Below are 9,271 nucleotides of genomic sequence, written 5' to 3'. Positions count from 1 at the left end.
ACAATGGATTCGGAATGAAACAAACACAATGTGCGTTAACTGCAGACTGTCAGCTTTAATTTGAGGGTATGTACATCCAACTCAGGTGAACGGTGTAGGAATTACAACAGTTTGCATATGTGCCTCCCACATGTTAAGGGACCAAAAGTAATGGGACAATTGGCTTCTCAGCTGTTCCATGGCCAGGTGTGTGATATCCCCTCAGTACCCCAATTACAATGTGCAGATAAAAGGCCCAGAGTTCATTTCAAGTGTGCTATTTGCATTTGGAATCTGTTGCTGTCAACTCTCAAGATGAGATCCAAAGAGCTGTCACTATCAGTGAAGCAAGCCATCATTAGGCTGAAGAAACAAAACAAACCCATCAGAGAGATAGCAAGAACATTAGGCGTGGCCAAAACAACTGTTTGGAACATTCTCAAAAAGAAGGAACGCACCGGTGAGCTCAGCAACACCAAAAGACCCGGGAGACAACGGAAAACAACTGTGGTGGATGACCGAAGAATCCGTTCCCTGGTGAAGAAAACACCCTTCACAACAGTTGGCCAGATCAAGAACACTCTCCAGGAGGTAGGTGTATGTGTGTCAAAGTCAACAATCAAAGAAGACTTCACCAGAGTGAATACAGAGGGTTCACCACAAGATGTAAACCATTGGTGAGCCTCAAAAACAGGAAGGCCAGATTAGAGTTTGCCAAACGACATCTAAAAAAGCCTTCACAGTTCTGGAACAACATCCTATGGACAGATGAGACCAAGATCAACTTGTACCAGAGTGATGGGAAGAGAAGAGTATGGAGAAGGAAAGGAACTGCTCATGATCCTAAGCATACCACCTCATCAGTGAAGCATGGTGGTGGTAGTGTCATGGTGTGGGCATGTATGGCTGCCAATGGAACTGGTTCTCTTGTATTTATTGATGATGTGACTGCTGACAAAAGCAGCAGGATGAATTCTGCAGTGTTTTGGGCAATATTATCTGCTCACATTCAGCCAAATGCTGCAGAACTCATTGGACGGCGCTTCACAGTACAGATGGACAGTGACCCAAAGCATACTGCAAAAGCAAGAGTTTTTGAAGGGACAGAAGTGGAATGTTATGCAATGGCCAAGTCAATCACCTGACCTGAATCCCATTGAGCATGCATTTCACTTGCTGAAGACAAAACTGAAGGGAAAATGCCCCAAGAACAAGCAGGAACTGAAGACAGTTGCAGTAGAGGCCTGGCAGAGCATCACCAGGGATGAAACCCAGCGTCTGGTGATGTCTATGCGTTCCAGACTTCAGGCTGTGATTGACTGCAACAGATTTGCAACCAAGTATTAAAAAGGGAAAGTTTGATGTATGATTATTATTCTGTCCCATTACTTTTGGTCCCTTAACAAGTGGGAGGCACATATGCAAACTGTTGTAATTCCTACACCGTAACCTGAGTTGGATGTACATACCCTCAAATTAAAGCTGACAGTCTGTAGTTAACGCACATTGTGTTTGTTTCATTCCAAATCCATTGTGGTGGTGTATAGAGCCAAAGATGTTAGAATTGTGTCGATGTCCCAATATTTCTGGACCTGACTGTATCTTCCCATATCTGTTTAAGTTATACAGCAGATGCACTGTAAGAATGGCCAGACTGCAAGATATGACAGTTGGAATCAAAATAAGGAGAAACAGTAACAACTGAGATATACAAGACAAACACTATTCTGTTAGCTTGCAAATAAAGATTTAGAAAAACTCATTACACAAGTAAAACTAGATGTGAAAAATCTGAGTTAATGTTAAATATTAAAAAGAAAAAGGTGATGTAATATCAGCCTGCCTGCACATTTAATGAACTTAAAGCCAACAGCAAAAAAGTGAAGGTGGTAGATACTGTAGGGAAGAAAGCAGTGACAAATGTATACAAAATCATAAATAATAGAGGCAATTCAATGACAACAACAATCAGAATGGTAAAAGTAATAGTATTTTCATTCATAATGTATGCCTGTGAAAACTGAACACTGAAAAAGATACATGCTTTCAAATTATGGGTGTGCAGTTTGGTTGCTAAGAGTACACAGACTACAAAAAGACCCAATCAATCCCAGACCAAATAAAGGGTAATTGCTCTCTTAAGGCAGTGAATAACAAGCAGAAAGTCACATATTTTGGGTGGTGATAGCCCAGAAAAAAAAAATGCTTGAAGGAGAGAAAAGTAGAAAAAGGGAAAGACAATGGATAATGTGAACAGAATCAAAGATATTACTAGAATGCCCTTGAAGAACAATAATTTATTATTAAAAGCAGGTCGAGAGAGTCGACCTATACAGTCACCAGGATTCAAACTCAATCTAATGACAATTAACTAATCGCAGCAACTAGGAGGAATGGGTCAAACTCTTTGTAGAGCAGACTCTAAGCCTGTTTCCACTGGGAATTAAAACTCCAATCAATCACAGAAAAATATATCCCTCCTAGAAGGTACTAGTTTCATCTCTGACTTATTGAAAGACAATCTTATTCACCCAACCACTGTTCACAGCTTTTTAATACTAAAACTCTGGGCACTGTTCTAAATCAACCACTGAAACACCAAGCTGTCACTATATTACTGTAATAATAACTTATTTTCAGGCTTCCAAAAGATACAAAACATGATTCAGCATCTATAGTGATCCACCAGAAAAAATGCAAATCATCAGAAATCAAACCCCATTACTCCACTAGGAACTGAAAAAAAAAATGTTGCACTCAATCTCTATGTTACCTTCAGTTCTCTGTCCAAGTAATACGTCTAGGTCAAACACAGTACTGGTGCATTATCAAGTCTATATAAAGATAAAGAGCATCCATAACTTGCTCCAAACCAGTTTAAAATTATCACACCACAGTGCAGCATGCTAACATACCTTCAGTTATCTATAAGGCTATTAAGCTCTAATAAGAAATGGGAGAGTGATCACAGACAAGTTCAAAACTGTATAATGGTAGTTTTCTTAAGGATAGAGCAAATCACCATCTTCACAAAAGGCAAAGGAAAGTACTCAATTCAGGGAGATTTATTACACAAGCTATTAACCTCAACCCATTTTCTTTTATGGCTTCTTCATGTATTGGAAGAAAGAGGAAGTCCAATCTTGCATCCTTCACAGAATCAAGTGATTTTTAAGTATTTTTGAGGATGAAATGATTCAAGCAATTACTAGAACTAATGGATCATCCTCCAACAGAGATTACTTAGGAGCTATAACATCCTTTACCATTCAGAACAATGAAATTGGATGTGATTCAATTAATACGATCATGACAAAAAAAAAAGAAGAGGATTTGATTTCTACCATTATTGTCATCTCATAAGGTCTGCAAATGGACACTGTGACATGTTAGTCAGATTCAGTCAGAGTTGTTTGAGATCAATACTCTAATTATTTCCCAACAGGTTTCACTAAATTAAAAGTGAAGTAATTCCTTTGTCTCTAATTGGACCATCCTAGAGGATACCCTATCACTGTGACAATCTCAGATGGAGTCTGATCAAATAATATCCAACCACAACACTAATACTTAAATATACACATAGGATTTTCAAAGTTAACTTCTAATAACTAGTAGGCTGACACTAAAAATGAGACAGGAAAATATGGCTTGCATGTGGAGAGAAAGGAATAGTTTTATATGGAATGACAGCATAGTTATTTTCAGAGGACAAGCCTATATTATGGGGAAAAAACAGTCCTTTGACCTCTTACAGTACAAACCCATGTATGCCTATCCTGAGGAAGTTATTATGGCATAACTTGTTGGCGGCTTGAGTTCATTTCATCATATGTAATGAATATTATCCTAAAAGGCAAATATATACACATGGTTGAAGAAAAAGTGGGAGGAGTAAGCCATATTGTTATAGTAATTACATTCGAGAGATGTTTTATTTGAGTGTTTTCCCTTTAAAGCTTTTTCTTCTATTTCTGCAAAACACTGTCAATTTCTATACTTTTAAGGCCAAAGCAAAAATATAGCCTTTTATTTATTTATTTTTATTTACCACAAAGATTAATGTGTCCATTTTCCATTTCTTTTTGGTCCCATTTATCAACAAATAAAAGTCATGGTTAGGGAACTTACATAGACATTTATGTAAAAGCTATTTCCTTTGTGTCTAATAATATGTATTACTAACAAAATGATACAGAGATTGCATCCCACTAAATATGGGGTTTGCTACAAACATGAATTAAATAAAAGCTAAAGCACAATCCATCCGAAGTTAAAGAACTTTCAGGACCCATTGATATTAATTAAACCAAAAAGATTAAATCTTTGCCCCCTCCCAGATTTATACTTTGTTTCATTTATATATCAAGCAATACATATTACAGTATTTTTAACATGAAAACTATTACTCACATTGCATTGCATTTCATGTCCTTAAGATTATGTATAAACATGTGAGTTTAATGTTACTTATGACTTCTCTGAACAGTTTCTACAGTGATTCATAATTCCCAAATGAGTTATTTCTAAATCAGATGCCATATACTAGGTTACTAAACAAAATAAATCTATACTTGTAATCTAGATGAAAAGAACTTCTCCCCTAAAAATAGCTATCCTGCAAATACAGGAAAAGTCATGTGAGATATGCAGGAGAAGTGACAGGATGGTTCAATATGAAATTATACTGATTCCCCTTTAATTTATACACAAATTAATGAAGCAATGTTAAAAAAAGAACAACTTATTTCAGTACAATTACAGGATAGATACAGGTATAGGATTCTCCTTCTGCTTTTTCTTCTACATTAGACACTGTCTAAAAAGTTACTTTCACACACACATAACATATATACACACACCCTTCTACCACCATAACATAACAGTACTTGGGAAACAGACAGTTCTGTTTTAGCTGCTAACTATTTAGGTACTACAAAATCATTTTTAACATTTTAATAATTTGTCACATATCTGTATAAGACAATGTACATAAAACATATGCTATTAATTTTATTTTAATAGAAGTACAAGATCAAGAGGGAAGAAATACAAGCACACAAATCATATGCATGATAATAATAAATTAAATTTATATGCCACCCGACTCCATGCGAGACTGATGGGTTGACAGGAAAATTTCCAAAACATTTCCAAAACACAGTTTTTCTACATGCTGTGATTCTTAATAAATCACCCAATAAGTCACCCAAAAATGACCCAATGTAATTTAGTACATATACTAACAAGTGACTCTGTTGAACATGGTAAAAAACTTGTTCTGTTTTAATGTTCTGTAATACAGAACTTGAAAAAATAAAACACTATAGATAATGCCATATTAGGCAGAATAACTATATTTAATAGTATTGCAACACAACACTCACTTTTCAGATGTTTTTCCATAAGAATAACTCTGTCAAGTAGGTTGAGCAGAGAGATAAACCTTGACCTTAAAAACTCAGAAAACTTCTATAGCTTAGGGTGGATTTGAGGGTCTCCATCATAGTCCATTATCTTGATCATTATAACATACTATTCTCTAGCTGTCTTAAAATTAAGTCTCTCTCTCTCTCTCTAATCAAATATAAATGAATATAAATACAATTAATTAATCTTTATACTGTATTTCATTGCTAATATTTTGAGAGAAAAGTATATATGACTTTTTGCTTATGTACCTGCTCAGCCACAATTGGCTTCACTATTACTATGTATTTCAGATGCACAGATCATTGCAAATAAAATAATGGTAAGTGCAGTCAAATGGTTTAGGTTTCAACTAGAATTGGGGAGACCCTGGTTCAAGTCCAGACCAGACTAAGTCATGGGAACTTACAGGTTGACTTTAGGCCACTCCTCCTCTCTCAGCCCAATTTACCTCACAGGGTTGTTGTTGGGTAACATGAAGGAAGAACTTCAGATAAGTGCCTTGAGTTTCTATAGAGAAAGCAGGTTATAAAACTAACAAATAATTCAGAAATAAATGTAAAAGGCAAATCCCCTCTTCAGAAACAATCAGCAACTCATTCCGTTTCTTTTTTCATTTTTTTACTAATGCAGTTAGAAGAACCACCCCATTCAGATTCCTCATACTCCAAAAAATCCAAACCAAAAACAACACTCTGGAGTAATAAGGAGCCAGCACTAAGAAATGGTCGGGAGGCAGTTACAACTTTCTTGTACAGTATAGCCAATCTTATTAGACGTCGCAAATATTTGTAGGCCACGCAGATTCAAAGGTTCTGATGTTGTTTTGCAATTTAACGGGGGGGGGGATGGGGAACCCTGTCACAACCACGACGGAACGCGATTTTCAGCAGCCCAACCAAGGCGCTCCCAAGTACGTTCGTATGCGGTGCTCATCCGGGAAATATTACGAGAAACCGAAAGTAAAGGCTTGCGGGGGGAGAGCTAGGAGGCAAGTAATGTCATCCCAATTGACAAGGGGATGGGCCGAAGCGGCTTCATTTCCCGGCAACGAGGGCCTCGCTTACCCATTTACACTTCCCTTTCCAAGATCATCAACAAAGCCAAGCCTGCGCCGGGGTGGGAAGAGGGTGCGGGGTGGAAGGGAAGGCATTTTCAAAGATTTCCCGTTGCGGCTTTCAGACAATTCCTTCAGCTGTCCTGTTCATTATTTGCAAATTTCGTAAATATTCCGATTAGAGGCCAGGGCCGTGGAGCGAGGAGACTCCTCTTCCTTTCTACCCCAAACAAAAACCTGACAGGCAACCCTTCGCTGGCTGAAACCCGCTGCTAGCTCAATGAGATTTCCCTGCCCGTCCCCGTCTTTCCCTCGCTACACATACCACATTCTTGTGTACAAGTTGCACAATCGTTTAACTACAGGAAAATTACAGTTCGGCGACGGGGGGACTTTCCAGGGGCAGTTGATGTTAGTCTCCCTTGATCAGTGGCGGCTCCCATAACGTACATACACACCAGCACTCACATAAACCGATTACTACAAGGAAAGCTGGATCCCCCACCTCCCTGTCTGAGAGACACCCCCCCCCCTCCCAAAGCCCCGTGGGACTTCCTAGCTTGAGCCCAACCTCGCCTGGCCGTTCTGGTCGCCCAGATCACACGCTCGCCAACGGACGGAGGGGGAAATGGGGCGGGGGTGAGATAGAGATCGGCTCTCCCTCCCCGCGGCGATTCCTGTTGACGGGAGGGAGGACTCCCCTCCCCCGATTCTCATCCACGGGCCCACGCAAGGGGGGGAAACTAAGCGAGGGCTCGTCTCTGTTGGCCGCTGCTGCCAAGGCCGGCTTCAGCCCAGACAGCCGCTGCCATTTCTCTCTGGGCCAAAAGACTCGGGGTGTCGCCTCCGACGGCGCGGACCGGGGCGCCGCGAGGGAGCCCCTTCCCTCTTCCGTCTCCCCCCCCCGCCCCTTACCTTGTTTATGTGTCACAGGGAAGCGTCCTGTCTCTCGCCCTCTCGCAGCAGGCCAAGCAGCAGAGGGAGGCAAACAGCCGGTAGCAACAGCCGGGAGAGAACCAGCTCCGGGCGGGGATGAGAAAGACAAGGGAGGGCTCCTCGCTAACAGCAGTGGCGAGAGCAGCAGCCGCCCAACGCGGGGGAGGAGACACTGGGGAGGGAGCTGGGCCCGTGCGATAGAGCAGGCAGGCAGACAGGCTGGCTGGCCTTTTTGCTTTCCTCATTCACCCGCCGCCCTCCCGCTTGCTGCCAAGAGAATTACGCGACTCCGGCCCTCGATCTCCGTTTCTGCACATGCTCGCGCACCTGAAGCGCCTTCGCTGAGCAGGCATGGGCGCACGAGAGCCGCGCTCTCCGCTGCATAAAGAAGCTGCCGCTGCTGCTCCACTACTGCTGGGGTATGGCAGCTAGTACCCCGATTTATTTTGCTACGTGCTGAGGCACTGAAGCTGAAAGAATCGGCGATTTCTCTCCGTCGGTTGCTACAGAGGAAGGACACGAGGAGGAGGAGTACTATAGTAGTAAAATTTCTGGAGGTCAGTTCAGTTTAGCAATGGTAGAGAGTTGATACTTTTCTTTCTCGGCTTTTTAGGCAAGTCTCATCCAGAGCTTTTCCTACATTTCTTCTCCAAGGTAGCATTTGGGCCGCAAAAATCTGGGCGACCACTGGATGGCTGCAAAGGATTTTTTTCTGCATCTTTGCTGCATTTAGCGGTCACAGGGATTTTAGCAGCCTAGAGCACAAGAAGATGTGCCTGAGCTCACCCTTCATGTTATTCTCACAGCTCAGTGAGGTATGTTGGACTAAGATAAGGTAGCTATGTGCTTACGACACAGTCACTGTGGGCTGTTCCCCACAGGGATATTAATGTTCATTCTTCTAATTTTTCAATTGTAAAATAATATGGTGACATAATTTGCACTGCCTTGACACACAGCTCTAATCTGCCTCAGTAGTGAGGCTTGCAAGTGATTTTGTTCAATTGGACAAATTAAGGACCAGTTGGTAAATTCCCTGGTGGTGTTTCCCCACCTCCCCAGTGTCACTAACCAATCACTCTCTTTAAACTGTGGCAGGGCGAGTATGGCAGGTGCCTAGGATGGAGGCTTTAGCCAGCTTTCAAGATGCCTGGTAATCTGTCAGGCTGTTTCTAAATACATACCTACCAGTCTTCTGCTACACAGGCACATCATTGTCTAAATACTACCCAACTGACAAGTCACTGGAGTGGAGCAGGGTAAGCATGAGGGAGCAGCTTGTACAATGAATTGAGAGAGTGCTGTCCGACTTCATTGCAGCCTATCCTCCACCCCAGGAACCTATCAGCTTTCTGTCACTTAAGCTAGAAGGGGAAATTGACAGAACCTTTGTCAATTTCACCCAAACTTTTAAATATTTCAAATTGGTAAGTGCTGCAAGCCAATGACAGGGCAGGTAGTAAGTGGCAGCGGTTAGCAGGACTTGGAAGTATCCCATGGAGTATGCTCAATACTGTTAGAGTAGGCAAAATGGCACTGCCTCCCTCCCAAGTAATAAAAACAGTAGAAAGCATAGCCATGCAAAACCCTCTTTTGGCAGAAGCAGCAGGAAATCTTTAATGCATTGGCCTTTAATGCATCAACATATCTCTTTCTCAGTTTAACTGAACTAGCAACTTTTTTTTAATACAGACAGGTCTGTTAGTCTTTTGAAAGTCTGCTGAGCAAGTGTCAATAAAACTATTAATTGTCTTCCAGAAGATTGATATACCAATGTATGTAAGGAGCTCACATAACACGTGAATGGCACTTTGCAAAGCATGGGCCAGGCGTTATACAGGCGTATACTTCTCAGAAATCAAATGTCCA

General features: G+C 41.3%; 1 protein-coding gene across 4 annotated transcripts in view; it reads right to left on the bottom strand.

The window, feature by feature from the left end:
• ELF2 (E74 like ETS transcription factor 2) overlaps window positions 1-7,507 on the bottom strand; it is a 45,115-nt gene extending 37,608 nt beyond the window's left edge. For 2 of the 4 annotated variants that reach the window (XM_088132843.1, XM_088132844.1), the window contains exon 1: window positions 7,382-7,507. The gene's annotated coding sequence lies outside the window, so the exon portion shown is untranslated. The remainder of the gene's footprint in view (window positions 1-7,381) is intronic. The other 2 variants (XM_088132838.1, XM_088132840.1) reach the window with 2 other exon arrangements.
• Between the last annotated feature and the right edge of the window lie 1,764 nt (window positions 7,508-9,271).

This window comes from Python bivittatus, unplaced genomic scaffold (genome assembly GCF_059951505.1).
Source record: "Python bivittatus isolate LINGU-HERP-01145 unplaced genomic scaffold, Pbiv_v1 ctg000070_np1212, whole genome shotgun sequence".
Lineage (NCBI taxonomy): Eukaryota > Metazoa > Chordata > Lepidosauria > Squamata > Pythonidae > Python > Python bivittatus.
Note: the sequence above shows the minus strand (reverse complement) of the source record. Positions and strands in the feature narration are given on the sequence as shown.